Below are 18,748 nucleotides of genomic sequence, written 5' to 3'. Positions count from 1 at the left end.
CAAGCAGGGGGAGTGGGAGAGGGAGAAGCAGGCTTCCCGCTGAGCAGGGGGCCCGATGTGGGATTCGATCCCAGGACCCTGGGATTATGACCTGAGCCGAAGGCAGACGCTTAACGACCGAGCCACCCAGACGCCCCCTGGTGCTTATCTTGAGTGATGAGAAGAGTTTGAAGGGGTTGAGTGAAGAAGAGCTGGAGGGCATGGCGTGATTTGATCTGTGTTTTGCAAAGTTCATTCTGGCTACCATGTGGCCAATGCCTTGGGGTGACCAATTAGGAGGTTGCTGTGGTTGTCTGGAGAGCTGCCTGGAGATGGTGAGAAGTGATGAGATCAGGAGCTATTCAGGATTCAAAATGGACAGGATTTGGTAATGGAGTGCAGTTAGGATGGGAGGAGAAGGTGATATCAAGGGGGTAATCTCAGGTTTCTGACGTGCACAGTGGAATGTACTGAGGCATCATTCACAAAGTAAAGAACATTGGAGGTGCGCATGTGTGTGTCTGTAGTGTGGGTGGCGGGTTGGGAGCAAACCTTGAATCTGTGATAGTTTCTGCTGCGTTGCCTCCACAAGCCTCAATGGAAGTAAGAGGTGAAGCCTCTGAACAGGACTCTGATCTGAGAAGGCTTGTGCCTTTGTGGTAGATTGGTAGATTTGTGTTCTCCGGTAAACCATGGATCTCAGTATGCACCATTGGATAGCTCCTCTCACACTGACCCTGGGCTTGGTTGTGTGACCCTTTTTGGCCAATGGGACGTTGGTAAGGCAAGCAGAGGGTAGACAAGCACTTGCACTTTGGGGCTTTTGGAAGTTGGCTGCCATACTATAAAGAGGCTCAGGTAGACCACTGAATGATGAAAAGTGACATGGAGAGACACCCTGTGTGAGGACAGGCCATCTGGGAATTCCAGTCCCAGCTGAGCTCCCACACAAGTGCCCACAGCTATACCACATGGAGCAGAGCTCAGTCTACCCACAGAACCATGACAAATAGATTGTTGCTGTTTTAAGCCACTTGGTTTGGGGCTTATAATAAGGGCTGAGGGTTTGTGATATGGCAATGGATAACTGAAACAGACCTCTTCCAATGGGTTAAAATGGGGTGGGGTGGGGCGCGGACCAGGCAATTGTTGGGATTTTCTGAGTAGAGTCTCCAAAACAGAAACCTCTTAGGCTCCTCTGCCAAGAAGTTTTCTTTTGTTACCTCTTCTTTGACTTTGACTTTAGTTCCAGCCTTGGGGAGGGCAGTCTCTCTCAGGTGTGCAGTTGGCACCAGAAGGATATTACCTATAGGGTGACCCTCTATCTCCCCATCTCCCTTGTTTCTAATTGTCCCTTCACCATTCCTTCCATGGCCTGAATCTACACCTGGTTTTCTTCCTTTCTTTCCTGCTTCTTCCTCTTCTATAGCTGTGGGGAGCCCTCAAGGCTACAGAAACATCTGAAACTTGGATATGCATTATTGCCTGCCGCCCCCACCCCTCATTCCTTTTGTCCCCTATCCTAGCACTGGAGCCAAATTAGGTCTCCTTTGTCTTTTTTTAATGGGCAGGTTTAGCCACTGTAAGCTGGCTATTATATTGGACTGAAAATGCTGTTTGTGAGTCATTGTCAACTGAGACCTGGGACCAACACTGACACCTCCTTAATTATGTGCCATTAATGATGTACATGCTGCAGTTAGGGGGGCATTGTGGATCCATTTCCCGCTTTAATTCTGTGCTGTGTTATATGAAATGCTAATGAGTCCAGAATTCTCAAAGGTCATAATCTGAATACGTTTCCCTTTCTTCTTTTTCGGGGAATGTGGATAGGATTCAAAACAATTAAAACGAAATTTACTTCATCGTTTGGCTAACAATGTCCTCGACTGTACTAATTACACTGAGATATATATTCATTTCTGGTCATTTGGACAGATCTGAGTGTGTCTGGTTTCTTGTAAGGCCCCCATCCCTGAATTTTACATAGGATGTTTTTTTAGCTGCTCGCCCCATTGATTATGAGAAATAACTGGGGGGAAAAAAAAGTCCACCCAAACCCTTACAATACGGAAAGTGCAAATTTAGCAGAACCAGCATTGAATTTTCCAGGGAGTCATTTATCATCCTTAGAAAGTTTTGGTTCTTTGCAAATAAAAAAGAGAAAGTAATGGTAATTGCTCTGCTCAGCTAATTGACAGAATTGTGTCAGAAAAAGGAGGCATTTCAACACTGCCTTCGATGATGACATTTGAAGGTTGTTCTCCTTCTCTCTTCACTGCTAAATTAGGTAATCATTATTTCCCTGTGAATCTTATTAATCTAATGCTGGCTTCTCCCCAACCCTCACTTAGACTTGAGACTCAGACAGAGATTTAAAAATGAAATACCGAAGGTCAGATAATGGTTTGGCCAGTTCAGGTTGTGTTTCCTGGTTTTTTGGTTCAGTGCATTAAGTGGGAGAGGACAAAAGGGATAAGTTTAAGTTGCAGTCAGGGGAATTCAAGCCATCTGTTAAAAAGGACCTTTTTGTTATATGAATGGAACCCAGAAGGTTTGAAATCTCCGCTGGTGGGTTTTTAGAATAGGTTAGTCCACTGATGTGCTAAGACAGTGGAGGCTGAAAAGCTAGGTAGAAAAGCTAGGTAAAGCACAGATTCATTGTTCTCAAGCTTTTTCTCTTTTCAGATGGCTTCAGTGGGGGCAAAAGACTCCACTGGGGACTCAAGGATAACGAAAACCTCCAATTTTTCACTATAAAAGGAGTGCACATCAGATATAAGGCTTATAATGGCTTCCGATGAGACATCAGTAAGAGCTGGCTTAGAAAAACTTGATGCCTGGTTTCCACTAGCTATTATGACCAAAAAGCCAATTAATGATGGAAATAGATGGTGTCTTCAGACTGGTGGCAAAGACCAGCCACTCCTCTGTGGGACAGATCAACAGCCAGCCTGGATGACGTTTGGAAAACAGCTGGATGCCCTGTGATAGTAAAGGCACAATGTGCAGGTAATTCCAGCTGATAGTGCTATGCTGATGGCAAATCTACCCTCCTGTAGTTTCTGGGTGGGATTGGGCAGGACCCCCTCTGTCACCTTGATGATCTTTCTGCTCCTGAGAGTATCCTTGTCCCATCTCCACCTTGCGTCCTCTCCCCCCCCCGCCCCCCCCCCGGCAGTGCTCCTTAGGGTAACCGGTAGGAACAGGAGCTGTCCCTTGAGATGATGAGGCTGAATGTGCATGAAGAAGGCATTCGGGGGCATTTTCTGCACACCTGTTCCTCCTTCTAGCCTCCCAGGGTCCACATAACGAAGAGGAGTAGAGTAGATGGTGGGTGGGATTCTGTAGAATCAAAACGAATCTGGAAAGTGTTGTTTAATGGTAAATTACATGGATCAACCTTTTAGATATTCAGAATTTTTTGAATCAGTGGTTCTGGAAATGCTAACTCTTTCTTTTAATAATGATCTTACTCAATTTAGTTAATAACATTTAATATTTTAAACAAAAGCCTTTATGAAAGAGAGTCTAACCCTTTTCCCCTCTGGACAGAGAAGGATAAAAACTTTGTGTTCTCCTCTGACAAGTCAGTCAAAACCAAATCCTGCACCAGTGAACATATTTCAGAGCTTCTGATTCCCACTTCTAGAAGAAGTCATCTATGACCATGTTGTTGTCCAGAAACAAGGTAAAACAATTCACATTTATATGAAAAACCTAGTAAATGGTAGAGATGATTTCTTCATTTTGTTTTATGATGGAAATACGTCATTTTTCTCTCCTTCATAAGACATTTTCCTTTGTGACTTCAATCTTCACGGTGACATTCAATGAACAGCATCAAAAATGACAGAAAAAAATCATCACTTGAAAAATGTTCATTAGTCAACCTATTGTTCCAAGAAGGCAGACGTGACTCTCTTTTTTCCTTTCTCTTCCTTCTTTTCTCCCCGGATTGCCTTTGTATTCCTTGGTATAGTTTTCAAGTTTGGTGAAAAGCTGTCACCTTCTAAAGTTATCAAGGAATAAAAAGCCAGAGTGCTGCCCAGGGTTGAGCAGTTAGATCGTGGCACCAATAGCACCTTCCATGGTCAAGAATTACCCCTTCTGGTGTCATCTCTGTGGCTGGGAAAGCCTTACCTTGCATGTTCATGGGGTTTTTATTCCCTCTGGTTCCCTTTAGTATAACTTTCACCTTTATGGGCTGTGCCTACTGGGGACCTTGTATACATTAATCACAGGGGGAATCTCCTAGGGGGCACATCTGTGTGTGTAGCTGCCATAAAAGGAATGAATCAAAATTCAACTCTGTGCCTAGTTTTGGTAGCATAAGACTCATTTTCATGGCCCTAGAACTAAAACGTGGTAGTTAAAACAGTAAAGTGATATTTATAGGGTAATTTTGATCAAGCCTGTCATAATTTTCGTTCCTGGGTAAGTCTGCATGTCCTTTGTTACAGCTCTAATTACACTGATAGCTTTTCAGAGGGAATGTTAGGGTAGAGGTTACTTAAATATGAAACCAAAGGTTTGACATCAGTTAAAAGTGAATGATTTTGATTTCCTAACATATTTTAATGTAACATAAACTTACTGGTTTATCTCTCTTTCCTGAATCCTATCATTCTTTTTATTTTAGCATTTATTTATTTTATCACTGAGGCAGAAGGAGAATTGTGCTGGTCTCCCTTCCTCCCACCCAGACACAGAACAGCCTTAAACAGTATTTCTCAGTTTGGATGTGAACCGATGGTACACTGTTCCTTTAGCTCCCTGACAGTGTCCCTCATGAAACCCTGTAGCTGCAGGGCTCTCTCAGGTTATGAATTTAGCAGCGCTCCTTTGGTGACTTTCCTCTTTCCACATCGCTCCAGGGATCTCTATTAACTTAACATGCTAAAAATAACACTGCAGAACTGCTGAATGGGGAGCGCGACCAGTAGGGCTGAGGGGAGGCTCAATATTGCTCACATTGATCAGAAACCTGGACCGTGCTCCCATGATGCTTGCTGTTTGACACCAAGCTCATTAAGGATCTGTGTGTGCATCTGGGGACTGGAGAGGCAGGAGAGGGGGGCGCCGGAGGCCTGAGGACATGAGGGGGCTCTTGCCAGTCACAGTCAGGGGTCTTTCCTTACCAATCTTGGGCTTCCTTTCTTTCTGAATTAATGCAGCTCTTACACGAGTCTGGCCTGGACCTGTCTTCCCTCTTGGCAAGGATTCTTAGGTGAGGATAAAGCCAACTCTTAACTTGACTTTAATCCCAGCCACAGTCGTAAAATTTTGTCTTGCACGGAGTGTAATAGTCTCATCAAATAGTAGACGGCAGCATGTTTTTTTTCTCTTTAAATTTTTTATTGTTATGTTAATCCCCATACATGACATCATTAGTTTTGGATGTAGTGTTCCATGATTCATTGTTTGTGCATAACACCCAGTGCTCCACGCAGAACGTGCCCTCTTTAATACCCATCACCAGGCTAACCCATCCCCCCACCTTAGATGGCAGCATGTTGTTCTTGTTTAGGGCTGAGCAGCCGACGGGAACAATTTAGAGTCTTCTGTGTTTGAGTCCTAGTTCTACCGCTTGTTAACTCTGCTGCATCGGACTGGCTACTGAACCTCCTGCCAGCCTCAGTTTCCTCATTTATAAAATAAGAATATTCATTGAAATTAATACTTCTTTCACAGGGTGGTTGTAACTCAGATGGGATCGATTGCATGTTTAGGAAAATGTGCAAAGCCCACGGTATTTCCCAAATATCTCTAGTGTTAGCATGGTAGTTAACTTTATGTGCTAATTTGGACCAAGGGATGCCCAGACAGCGAGTAAAACATTATTCCTGGATGTGTCTTGTGAGGGTGTTTCCAGAACAGATTAGCATTTGAATTAGCAGACTGAGTAAAGTAGATCACCCTCACCAATGTGGGTGGGCATCATCTAATCTGGTGAAGGCTCACATAGGACAAAAAGATGGAGGAAGAGTGAATTCACTCTCTCTGCTTGAGCTGGGACATCTATCTTTTCTTACCTTAGCCATCAATGCTCCTGGTTCTCTGGTGTTCAGACTAGGACTTACACCATTGGCTCACCTTTGTGAGGTGAGGTAGGCCTTTGGGCTTAGAATGGAATTAAATCACCAGCTTTTTTGGGCTTCACCTTTATGGCTTTATGGGCTTGCAGATGGCAGATCATAGGACTTCACAGCCTTCATAATTGCATAAGCCAATTACTCATAATCAATCTCTTTCTCTATATCTATTTATATATCCCATTGGATCTGTGTCTCTGGAGAATCCTGACTGATATAATTAGGTTGAACCAAAGGAAAGTGCCAATAGTCAAACATTTTGTCCTACAAAAATGACCATTTCATATCGTTCAACCTAATATATTAATATGAGGTTTTAGAAAATCTTTCTCTTCTTACTTCTCTAAATTGTCCCCGTGAGACAGAAAGATTATAAACAACCATATTTTAGTGCCCAGGGAAATCTAGGTTTCAAAGGTTACTTGTAACAAGTGGTATAAAAATCCACGTGTGGAACCCCTTCTCCCATCACTCAGTCTGTGGTTTCTTGACCTTGCCGGGCTGTTTAAGGGCCTAAGCTGAAAATGAGAAGCTGGAGAGAGAATCTGATGGAAAGTCACTTTCCCCAGGAGATGAGCAGAGTGTAATATGAGAGATCATAGCTTCTATCACAAATACCATCATAAGGAGTGGTTCTCACGTTAAGCACGTTTTCTTGAGCGGATGTCAGCTCTCCTAAAACGATGGCCCTTTTAGGGTCTGTGGGAACCTCTGCTAGGCCACCACATGCTAGGTAGTCATGCTTCCTGTGTCTCAGAATCACCAGTATGTGCTGCTCAGGGCTGACCTGAGGACCTGAGGAGCCGACTCCCCACTAAGGGAGTGGGGAGGGGGGCTCAGTTGCTCTGCATCTGAGGATGTTCACACTCTGGACTTGCCCTTGGTGCAGGCTGACTCTGTCTACATGACATCAGCACTATTGAGTCTTTGGGTCAGCTTCTTTGCTGTGGGGCTGTCCTGTGCATGGTAGGCTGTTTAGCAGCCTTCCTTGCCTCTACCCACTAGATGCTAGTAGCAACGTCTCTAGTTGTAACAAACAAAAATGTCTCTAGACATTGTCAAATACCCATCAGGGGACAAAATCACCCCTCCTGAAGAACCACTGGGCCCAGGGAACTTCAGAGTGGGAGTGAGGGGTGGGTCTGGGCTGATGGTAATGTATTTCAGAGCATTTACCAACTTATCTGATGAGCTTCAACATATCTGAAGGAATTGCATTTCCTTTTCTCCGATCTCCCCATGGAAAGTGGTAATGACTAGATATGAAATGAGTCATATTTGGGGATATTATTTGCCAGTTGCATATAAAAAGGGTGTGCAGTTGCCGAGCCCTTAGGTAGGATGAACAGAAGACCAGGTTATCTCAATTTCCTGGCAAAGGCATCTGTCTTCTTGTTTTTCTAGTTAATTATGGATTTTCATGAGCTCACTCAGCTAATCAAGTGTAATGACACTAGACCTAAATCACATTATTGTTATTTGTCAAGGCTGTGTTGGAACGGTGCTGTGTTAACCCGCTAACAGCCTGGACACAACTGCAGTCACTCAAACACCCGAGAAGCGATGCTTTTATTAGCAGTGCAGTCAGCCCTTCCCTAACATGTCACCCTGAGATTAGGAAGACAAAATAAAAGTGACAGAAAAAGGAAATTTTCCATAAAGAGTGCTTTAGGAACTTTATTACAAAGCAGAAACTCTATTGCAAGATGGGCCATGAGACATGTGTCCTATATTTACTACTATTTTCCAATATAACTCTTGGTTTGGAGAGACACAGAAAAGGATTGGTATGAAGTTGATATTGTTCCTGCATTTCCATGTCCTTGATGACAGCCTGATGCAAGGATTTCCCAACTGACTGATTGTGACCCGTGATGCTGTTTGTGGTTCTATCCATAACCTTTTTTCTCATCCTCAGGAATTCCTAGTGGAGAATAGACACATGTGCTAGACTTGCCATTGCCTCCTAACCTCACATTTGCCTTGCCTCAGATGAATAAGAAATATCATGCGTTCAGCAAAAAAGTTGGGTTCCTTTGCCTGGAGAAAAACTCATGATATTTGTCACGTGGCATTTCATTTGGTCTGGATCACAAACCAACTTTTTTTTTTTTTTTTTGGAAGGGGCATTTAAAAAAGTAATGAAAAGAATTTTCTGTATTTTGCTGCTAAAGTGTCCTCTGTCAGATGCTTGCTTTACTTTCAACACATCAAATGAACTCAATGTCCTAACTTGATCACTGTCTTCCGAGGGCAGTCTATAATTCATTCTAGATCCTTAAAGTTGCTTTGTAGACTCTTGCACCTAATATACTAAAGAGAAGTTACTATTTTTCTCTACAAGTGAGAGACTTGTAGTTATTAGTATATAATGTTAACTAGATTTCTATGACATTCCTGAACGTCATTATGAAAAGGTTTGGGTTAATTGGGGATAATTAAAAGTGCTGGGCTTAAAGCCTTGAGTTTTGGAGTCAGGCTGATCTGGATTTGAATCCTGGGTCCATTACTCACTAGCTGTGTGACACTAGGTGAGTTGTTTTGCTTTTTAAAACTTTAGTTTCCTTATCTGTAAAATTATTGTAGCAATAATAGTTTGATCATAAAGTTTTTATGAGGCTAGAATGAGGTAGTGCATACAAAGTAGGATGTCCAGACATAGTAAGTACTCCTTTGATTTTGGGGGATGGAGATATAATTATTTCCAAGCTGAGATTAGTCCAGTGACATTTGCCTAACTTAGCAAACTGAGCTGCCTTCTTCAATTAGTTCTTTACTGTAGATATCATGATCTCTCCTTCAAATCATAATTCTCAGGTCCCCTTGAACATATTTTGAGGCATTTCATGGCCAGAAGGCCTCCCATAGTAATTCTGTTGCTTGTCTCCTAGGAAAGCAGAAGAGGGTTATATATAATAAGCAATAAAGACAGCAAGTGTGTGTTCCAGAAGTGAGAAAAATCAGTCCTGGGGGAAGTCATCTGAACTTTACTGCAAAAAGACAGGAAAGAGTCCATTGGAAATGTGAGAATAATCATGGAGCTTAAAAAAAACATGGTCACTACAGAAATGTAAGAATTCATTATGGTAAAAATGGATTCTTGTTTGTATTTTCTTGATGGTGAGTGGGATCAAGAAGGAAACAAAAGTATTACTTTTTTAAAGATTTATTTATTTGAGAGAGAGAGAGAGAGAGAGAGAGCAGGAGGAGGGGCAGAGGGAGAGACTCTCAAGCTGACTCCCCATTGAGCACAGAGCCCAACTCAGGGCTTGATCTCATGACCCATGAGATCACGACCTGAGCCAAAATCACAAAATCACACAAAATCACCCCAGAATCACAAGTCAGATGCTTAACTGACTGAGCCACCCAGGCACCCCAAGAAGCAAAAGTATTTTTAATAAAGAATCAGGGACACACACACACACACACAAAAGGAATCAAGGCTCTGAATTTTCTGGAAAAAACAAGACTCAGATGAATAGGATTCATGTTTGTAGGGTGATTTGACAATGATGGCTCAAGGACCCAGACCAATTAATTAGGGAACTAAAGAGTTCCCTAAGGGCAGGGCAGGGCAAGGATCTTGTTAGGGAGATCCTTGGACCATCTTTTCTCACAATTCTAGGTTGTGGCCATATTCTGCAATGGATGGGGTCACTGAGAAATTCCTGGTATTTGGCAGGTTTCAGGTCTCATTGAGGTGTTGCTTGGGAGGCAGACAGACTGGAGAGATTGTGGCTAGATAGAGGTTCTCTGGAGGTTTCTAGAAGGATTCTTTGCTGCCTTGGAATGAGGATCTGAGGATGAGGTGGAGGTGTGTGCAGTTGAGGGGAAAGATGGACTGGGATTAAGAGGGGGTGTTAAGTACCTACTGTGTTCTAAGGGCTTTTACATAGGCTAGCTCCTCTAATCTCAAACAACCTTGAAGGGATGATGGTGCTATCTCTGTGTTATGGGTGAAATCAATGCTTTGAGACATCAGGTAACTTACCAGAGGTTATTCAGCTAGCAGGTGGTCGAGCTGAGATTTGAACCCAGGTCAGTCTAATTCCAAAGTTTATAAAAACCAGAATTCTGATGGGTATTAAAGAGGATACTTGTTACAATGGCACTAGATATTGTATGTAAGTGATGAACCACTGAATTCCACTCCTGAAACCAATATTGCACTGTATGTTAACTAACTAGAATTTAAATAAAAATTTGAAAAAAAAAAACCCCACAAAAACCCCACAGAATTCTGGTAAGTTTTTTCCTATCACTCTTCAAGGGAAAATTAAGAAAAGGAATAAATATATCAAAAAGGAATACATGAAATAAATGAATGTCTTAGAATATCTAAGCACTGCCCTTCATCTGGTTAGGCTGTGCAAAGAAAGACAAAAAGGGAGTTTGTACCATATATTGAATACTCTTTCCCCTAAGAACAACAAACAAAAACAATGAAATAAAACAACAACAAAAATAATAGGACATTGCCCCCAGAGTTTTGTGGAAACAGTTAAGGCAGTATGGACTGGGGCACTGAGTGCATTTCTGATCAAATTCAGTTTTTCTGGGTCTAGCTGGTCAGCTCTGCCATCGTGGTAGATGTAATAACAGTTTTTGAAAAATGGGGAAGATACTGAACACTGAAAATGAATATCTATTGGAATAGACTTTAATTCTCTTGGAAAATAATGGAGCAAATACTAGGATCAAGGAAATATGTAAATCACACAGAGGATAATAGAATCATCAGTAAAGAGCAATCAGGTCTGTAAACAAAGAATCATGCCAAAAACCCTGATAGCCTCTCACTGATGGAATTACACAATTAGTGGATGGAGGGAAAAATAAATTTAATATATTTGAGTTTTGGTAACACATGAGAGAGAGGTGAAGAAAAGCCAAGTTAATTGAATGGAATATTTTAGCAAAGTATTTGACACTAGGTTGGATTGGATTTTTCTTCTTTTTTAAGATTTTATTTATTTATTTGAGAGAGAGAGAGAGAGAGAGAGAGAGCGCGCGAGCAAGCACACAAGCAGGTGGAGTGGCAGGCAGAAGGGGAGGGAGAAGCAGACTCCCCACTGAGCAAGGAGCCCAAAGTGGGGCTCGATCCCAGAACCCTGGGATGATGGCCTGGGCCAAAGGCAGACACTTAATCAACTGAGCCACCCAGGCGCCCTGGATTTTTCTTTTAAAATGTTACTTTAGTTAGACGAGATGTTGCTAGAATTGCTGTGAACATGCTTGCAGGTGACTATTACAACATAGTTTGGGTATAATAGAGGACAATGATATTAAAAAAGAACAAGCTAAAAAAAATTTTTTTAGGATCGTTTCCTGCTTAAAAAGCTGTTACATAAGACACCCTTATCTTTGCTCCTGTGATGGTACGGATAATGCATTCCTTGTTCCCCTTCTTTGGGCAACACTCAAGGTTTCTACTGGTCTTACTAAGAAATGCACAGAAAGAGGTTCATAGAGGTCTTGGATGGCACATTTAGAGCTTAGACTGCAGTTTTGAAACAAATGGTGATGAGTTTTCAAAAGTAATTTTTGTAGAATATCACTGAATTTTGATATAAGTAGGGGTAACAGACATAAATGAGTTAGCAATTGTCCTGTTATCTATCATAAACCAGAAGGGAGAGGGCATCACATTGCGGGAGAGAAGTATTCTTTGTTGAGTACTTAATGTGTGATTGGTGCTTCTATAAGATTTTATAATCTTAGGGAAGCATATTAACTTTATGATGCTTTTTCCTATTATGCGAGAAGCCTTGGGATAGTTCAAGCCCAGTTCCAAAAAACACACTTTTAATTATTATTTTTTATTTTGGGAAAATGTACATAACATGAAATTTATTATTTTGAACATTTTTAATGTACAATTCAATGGCAGGAAGTACATTCACATTGTTGTACAACTATGCATTTCCAGAACTTTTTCATCACCCCAGACTGAAACTGTGTAACATTTAAAACACTAACTCCCCATCCCCTCTCCTTCCTAGCCCCTGGCAACTACTGCTGTACTCTCTGTCTCTATGGATTTGACTACTCTGGGTACCTCATATATGTGGAATCAGACAGTATTTGTGTTTTGTGACTGGTTTATTTTACTTAGCATAATATCCTCTAGGTCCATCCATGTTGGAGCATGTGTCAGAGTTTCCTTTCTTTTTAAGGCTGAATTATTATTTCATTGTATGTATGTGGCCCACTTTGTTTATCTATTAATTCATTGTTGGACATTTAGGTTATTTCCATGTTTTGGCTATTGTGAATAATGTTGCTTTGAATATTGACATACAGATATTTGTCAAGTGTCTGCCTTCAAATTTTTGGGCTATAAACTCAGAAGTGGAATTGCTGATCGTATGGTAATTCTATGTTAAATTTTTTGAGAAACTGTCATGCTGTTTTCCACTGCAGTTATACCAGCAATGCACAATGGTTTCAATTTCTCTACATTCTTGCCAGCACTTATTTTTTTGTTTTTAATTTTATTATTATTTTATAATAACCATCCTAAAGGATATGAAATAGTATCTCATAATGGTTTTAGTTTACATTTCCCTAATGATTAGTTATGTTGAGCATCTTTTTATATGCTTTTTATATATACTGTTTGTATATCTTTTTTGGAGAAATGTCTATTTCAAGTCCTTTGCCCATTTTATTTTATTTTATTTTATTTTTTAAAAGATTTTATTTATTTATTTGACAGAGACACAGTGAGAGAGGGAACACAAGCAGGGGGAATGGGAGAGGGAGAAGCAGGCTTCCCGCCGAGCGGGGAGCCCGATGTGGGGCTTGATCCCAGGACCCTGGGATCATGACCTGAGCCGAAGGCAGATGCCTAATGACTGAGCCACCCAGAAGCCCCTTATTTTTTAAAAAAGGATTTATTTATTTGAGAGAGAGTATGAATGGGAGGGGCAGAGGGAGAGAGAGAATCTCAAGCAGATTCCATGCTGAGTGCAGAGGTCCATGTGAAGCTTGATCTCATGACACTGAGATCATGACCTGAGCCAAAACCAAGAGTTGGGCATTTAAGTGACTGTGCCACTCAGGCGCCCCTTAATTCTTTTTTTTAAAAATAGATTTTATTTATTTATTTATTTTAGAGAGAGGGAGTGCACGTGTGAGTGGGGGGAGGGATAAGGGAAGAAGGAAAGGGAATCTCAAGCAGACTCCATGCTGAGTGTGGAGCCTAACATGGGGCTCCCAGCATGGGGCTGGATCTCACGACCCTGAGATCATAACCTGAGCCGAAATTAAGAGTTGGGCGCTTAACCGACTGAGCTACCCAGGTGCCCCTAATTTAATTCTTTTACATATGGACATCCAGCGTTCCCCACTGAATGAAAAGACTGCCCTTTCCCCATCGGATGATCTTGTCACTTTTGTCAAAAGTCATTTGAACATATATGTAAGGGTTTGTTTCTGGGCTCTCTATTCTACTGCATTGGTCTCTGTTTTTATGCCAGGACCATATTGTTTGAATTACTATAGCTTTGTAGTAAGTTTTGAAATTAGGAAGTATGAGACCTCCAACGCTGGTGTTGTTTTCTCCCTCCTCCTCCTCCTTTATTGTGGAAAGAATATTGAACATGAGATCTACCCTTTAGACAAATTTTTGAATGTCCAATATATTATTGTTGATTATAGGTAAAATGTGTACAGCAGATCTCTAGAGCTTATCTTGATGTTCTTGTTTTCCAAGATTGTTTTGGCTATTCAGGTTCCCTTGAGATTCTGTTAGTCACCATACAATACTTCACCAGTTTTCGATGCAGTGATCCACAATTCATTGTTTTCGTACAATCCCCAGTGCTCCATGCAGTACGTGCCCTCTTTAATACCCATCAGCGGGCTAACCCATCCCCCCACCCCCCTCCCCTCTAAAACCCTCAGTTTGTTTCTCAGAGTCCATCGTCTCTCATGGTTCATCTCTCCCTCCGATTCCGCCCCCCCTTCATTTTTCCCTTCCTTCTCCTAATGTCCTCCACGTTATCCCTTATGTTCCACAAATAAGTGAAACCATATGATAATTGACTTTCTCTGCTTGACTTATTTCACTTAGCCTAATCTCCTCCAGTCCCAACCATGTTGATGTAAAAGTTGTGTATTCATCCTTTCTGATGGCTGAGTAATATTCCATTGTGTATATGGACCACATCTTCTTTATCCATTCATCTGTTGAAGGACATCTTGGCTCTTTCCACAGTTCGGCTATTGTGGACATTGCTGCTATGAACATTACTCTAAGTATGAATGGCAGGGATGTTGTTAGGAATGATAGAAGGAATGAACCTACAAAAGCATATTGAGAGATATTTTTTCTTGTAGCTGTCGTTGGTGATGGCATCTTCATTGTTTGAGCTCTTAGCACATTGCAATCTATAACATTGAGCTACAGTGGGTAGCTATGACCAGTGAGTTGCAAAGATTTTGGCTGGTGAGTTCCTTGTCATTGGATATATTCACTTAGAGATTGAGTAACCACTTATTAGTGGGACTGTAGAAGATTACTTCTTGGATAGAAGGCTATGTTAAATAGAGTTTAATGATTTATTGTCTCTTCCAAATTTCAAAGTCTCTAACTCCTTATATAACTTTGGAAAAAAAAATCTTCTGGTCTGGGAAGTCTGGATTTAGGTGACCAGCTTTTGTTAGGCATTCAGAATAAAGGGTCATTAAACAATTCCCTCAGGAACCATTGATGAATGACCACCATGGGCAAAGCATGGCACTAGGCATTTGAGTTTCACAGAATTGAACGGCACATAGCCCCAGGTCTCAAAGAACTTTTTCCTTTAATTGGGCAAAGATGGGCTCGTGTATTATGAAGCCTCACACCTGTATTGATACAACTTTGCACTCAGGGCAAGTAATTGAAAGTGTTTCCTTTTGGTGATATCAGCAGGTGGAAGATGTAAAGGCAGAAACAGATGTTTTCACATGCTGGAAGATTGTCAGTCCAAACTTCCATCTTGTTATGCCTTTTATTGTGCTCATTTCAAACCAGCTTGTCTTAGTTTGTGATTGCTGATCATGTGCATCTCTTCTCCCTGTTTGATGACATCACACTGATAGCTTCTAGTTGGCCACAGTTGAGAGTGTTTACATCACAGAAGTCAGCAAACACCATAAATCAGAGCATTTTTTCCCCTCTCCTGACCTGGATTACCAGGACACACTGGATGAAAGTTGCTCTAAGGCTTAAATGAGATAGATGACTTGTGATTGGTTCCTCAGTGAAAGGGAGTTGCAGTTCTTGATTTCTGAAGGCTAGTGCCATGGCTTCCAGGACTCCTCTGATGCCTTTCTAGATTGCTCAATGGAAGCTGTTGTAATTTCTCAGGGAAATTTTATCACTGATTCTATGATCTTGTTTATCTTTTCTCTGATACCTTCAGCCACCCCAGTGGTCAGAGATCTGAGATCCTATAAGCAATGATGAGCCTTTACCTTACTCACATTTTGATAAATCTTAAGAATCGTCTGGATGCTTCTTCATTACATGTACATGAAAGCTGATATAAAAGGAAAGCTCTGGGAATCCACAGAGCTAGTTAAAATATGCAGAATGACTCTTATACTGAGATTTTTAGTAGACGAGAGCAGTACTCTTGCAGAAGGAATTTTGTGGGCAAATATGTAACAACAACAACAACAACAAAACTACTACTATTCAATAAGTTAAACATTTTTTTTCATCATTGTTGCATCAACTTCTATGCATATATGATTTGGTTAATATGAATTTTTCTCTGGAGGATTGCCTAGTAGAGGGCAGTCTGATCAGGTAACTGTTTCTATGGCCTCTTTTACACACACACACATTTACACACACACACACACACACACATGAGTGTAGGTGGTAGCAAGGATAATGTAGTGGGTACCAGAGGCAGCATTACCTTAGAAATTTTCTGGAAACGCTCAGCTCACAGACATGGAACTGCAGTTTACAGGAAGCTATCCATCTTCCTCAAAACAGTTCAGAAAAGGAATCCATTTTCTTTAATATAAATCATCTTTGTCTTGTGATGTATAAATCATCCCTTTGAAAGAAGCCATTTGAGGTATCAATTCAAGGCATTTTCTCAAAATATCATCCCTTAGCACAACCCTGCGATGGGAACTAATCCTTTGTGGCTGCCCAAAGGCAAAATTCATCCCACTTTTCACAGAATTTCCTATCTAAAGCCCTCTGCTGTCATCTTAACAATTAGGATGGAATACCAGGGTCCGAATGACCTTATCCAGGTGTAGTTATCAGGCATGAAGAAGAGCAGAGAGGAGAATTGATGTGACACAGTGATTTCAAATTAGTGGCTCTCTTAATAATGAACATACTTATTGAGGATGTCTTTATGGGAGAGTGAAGCTGTTGCACACACACTTAGCCACAACTAGATCACTTGGTCATCCTGGTATACCTCTGGAGGTGAAGGATAATGTTATGGTCTCTCTGTGTGTAGTCTTATTTTTAAGACACAATAGACAATGATGGTGTCCTCCAGATGCCCTGGGTTCTATTTTGCCAGTTTGATTTGCTCATCTCCAGCTGCTATGGGTGCTGCTGCTAATGGGGATTGCTTTTGGATAACTGGATCCTCACCTGGGGATGCCTTGGAATTATACTCCCTCTTCTGTACAGTGCGACAGCTGTAGTAATGGGTTGGGTGGGAGGGAGTTTACAAAACTTCTCTTGTCTTAAGGCAGAATAGTCTCCAAGATACAAAGTATGTTCCAGAGCTCCCTGTGGGTTTGAGTTAAGGCTGGACTTCACCCGAAAGCTTCATTCTTGCTTAGTTTCTTCCCAGTCTCCATCCTGCTCTCTTTCTCCCTTACAGATTTCATCTGAGAACACTTCCTCAATAATCCACTTGGACACAAATAGTGGTCTCAGTCTCTGCTTTTAGGAAACCCAACTTCACCAGAACTATGTGAAGCTGATTCAGAGAACTTTCAGGGAGTTATTAATTCTCAGAGTGAAGGGGCTGTAGTTTATTCCATGTGGTCCTGAAGTTCAGTTTAAATATATGCTTGAGGGGCACCTGGGTGGCTCAGTCGTTAAGCGTCTGCCTTTGGCTCAGGTCATAATCCTGGAGTCCTGGGATCAAGCCCCGCATTGGGCTCCCTGCTCAGCGAGAAGCCTGCTTCTCCCTCTCCCACTTCCCCTGCTTGTGTTCCCTCTCTCGCTGTGTCTCTGTCAAATAAATAAATAAAATCTTTAAAAAAAGATATATGCTTGAGGCGATTCAAAATCTCTGACATTGATGACTATTAATTTTGTGCACGATATATATGATTGAAAACTTATGGTTGTCTGCATTAAATGTGAGTTTAATTCCATCAAGCTCTACCATGGGCACCCCACACTGTGACTCACTATCTCTGTTCCCTGGATGGCTTTTTCAGGCAGAAGAAGACATCTTACTCTGAAGAAGTCTGCTGCCCTAATTGGGTAAGGGGACAAACACCAAAATGAGGTAGTCTGCAGGAACTGCCTGATGTAAGTGCTCACAGCATATACACTGGGTAGGAGTTTAGAGGCTTGAGAAATCACTTTGGGTTGAAGGTAGTGAGGAAGGTGTTTTGGTGAGTGAATTTGAATTAGGCTTAGGAGACTGAATGGAGAACTTCAGATAAGGAGACCCTGTTGGACCAAGGCCAGAAAAGACTTTGAGTGCTTCTGCCAGCAGCATTTACTACTACACATGGGAATAAAAAGGGAAACTCAACATTCCCTTCATTGTAGAGGACCCACAAAGAAAGGCACATGGTAAAATAGAACTTCCTCAATCCCTCTGAGGTTGGCATAGATATGTGACTTGTTTTGACCAATGAAGGTGAGGGGACATGTGCCACTTCCAGGCACACATTCTCACAGCCAGTGTATGACTCTCCATCTTCCCTTCTATTGCTGTTGTCATCATGGAAACACATGTGGGATGGAGTCTGTTTGAAGCATGTCCCTCCTTTCAGAAAATACTTTGTAAGCAAACATTCTACCACTTGCCCTGTGACATATAAAATGATGATGTGTTTACAGAATGATGGGAATTGGGCTGTAACTTTCAGTTTCCTTCTAGCTTATTTGATTCTTTGATAAAGGGTCCACATTCAAATTTAGTAAGACTCTTATATCTTCTTAGAAACACAAAGAAATGGGGGGAACAACAGTCTCTTCTACTGAACATGAATTGTTCCTTATAACATTAACAGGCCAAAACAGCAATTATAAATAGGACAAAGAGAGTTAAATGTCCTTTGATCCTGTTGCAAAGCTCTGAAATTTTTACCCTGACCACATAGAAATTTATCTTTCCCCAAAATCCCAAACTTGAATGCTCCCTAAGAACTGTGAAAAGTTTTCATTAATGAGGATGTTTGCAGCTCAGATGAATATTCCAGGAAAGTCAAGGGTCTTGTTTATCCCAATGGGTGTAGTTGTGTGTTAGAGATCACATAAAGTTCGATTTCTTTATTTTATTTATTGTGTAGAGGAACATCTGTTGTTCAGACTCATTTCATTAGGGCTGTTGTGCACATACTTCTCCAAGCCTATTTTGCTTTCTGTCATCCCAAATTCAGCCATAAATCCCCTTCTACTCTGTTTTGTGCATCATTAGAAGGCACTTTGTGTGTAGAAGTACCGTTTGTAT

The sequence above is a fragment of the Eumetopias jubatus genome, unplaced genomic scaffold (genome assembly GCF_037043125.1).
Source record: "Eumetopias jubatus isolate StellerSeaLion01/CBP00866 unplaced genomic scaffold, mEumJub1_p1.0 scaffold_1, whole genome shotgun sequence".
NCBI classification, from domain to species: Eukaryota; Metazoa; Chordata; class Mammalia; order Carnivora; family Otariidae; genus Eumetopias; species Eumetopias jubatus.
The sequence above is the reverse complement of the archived record's forward strand: the minus strand, read 5'-3'. Positions refer to the sequence as shown.